Raw genomic sequence first — 834 nt, 5'->3', positions numbered from 1 at the left:
CCGAAAACCAAGAGCTGCCACTCAGGGAGTCTAACATGTCCTGTATTCTTGGAATGGGGTGCCTATCAGGTACAGATTTGCGGTTCAGTTCTCGATAGTCGCAGCATAGTCTCAGGCTACCATCCTTTTTCCTTACACATACCACTGGCGAGGAGTAAGGGGATCTCGATTTGCTTATCCACCCTTTGTTCAGCAGGTCCTGGAGATACTCTTTCACTTCCTGTAAGAGTGGTTTAGGCACTGAGATGTACGTCTTTTGCACAGGTGTCTTGTCGTGCAGTGTAATATGCATATTCAGTGAGGGAATGCAACCAACATCATTATCATCAGCGGCAAAAGCATTACACTCTTCTCTTAATAGCTGTCGCACTACCTGTTGCTGTTCCTTAGTTAGGTGTTCGAGCTTTATTGGGGGATCCCACTGATTGGGTCTCTCTGTTTTGCCTGATGTGACACTCACTTCACAGGTTTGCATGAGATGAGGGTTTTGTGTTGTTGCTGCTTGTGTTTCACATGCTCGTAAGGGCTCTGCTGTGACTGGATAGGCTGTCTTTATCATTTGGAGATGTCCCAGGGTAAGACGTGGAGTCAGTTCGAGACACTGTTTGGTAGTATTGGCGATAGTAACCGGTATCTGGGTTGTCCTTCCTGCAGTCACTTTGACTAATCCTTCCTGAATCACTAAACCTTCAGGTAGTGGTGATGGCTCACAGGGGACAAACAGTAAGGTTTGTTCTGAAAACTGTGCTCCAATGTGTACCCGTGCATGGATGGTTGTTACGTGTTCTGCTTTCAGCTGTACCCTTTGTTTCCCGGCTCGAACTGTTCCGACAT

The sequence above is a fragment of the Silurus meridionalis genome, chromosome 12 (assembly GCF_014805685.1).
Source record: "Silurus meridionalis isolate SWU-2019-XX chromosome 12, ASM1480568v1, whole genome shotgun sequence".
Classification (NCBI taxonomy): Eukaryota; Metazoa; Chordata; class Actinopteri; order Siluriformes; family Siluridae; genus Silurus; species Silurus meridionalis.
Note: the sequence above shows the minus strand (reverse complement) of the source record.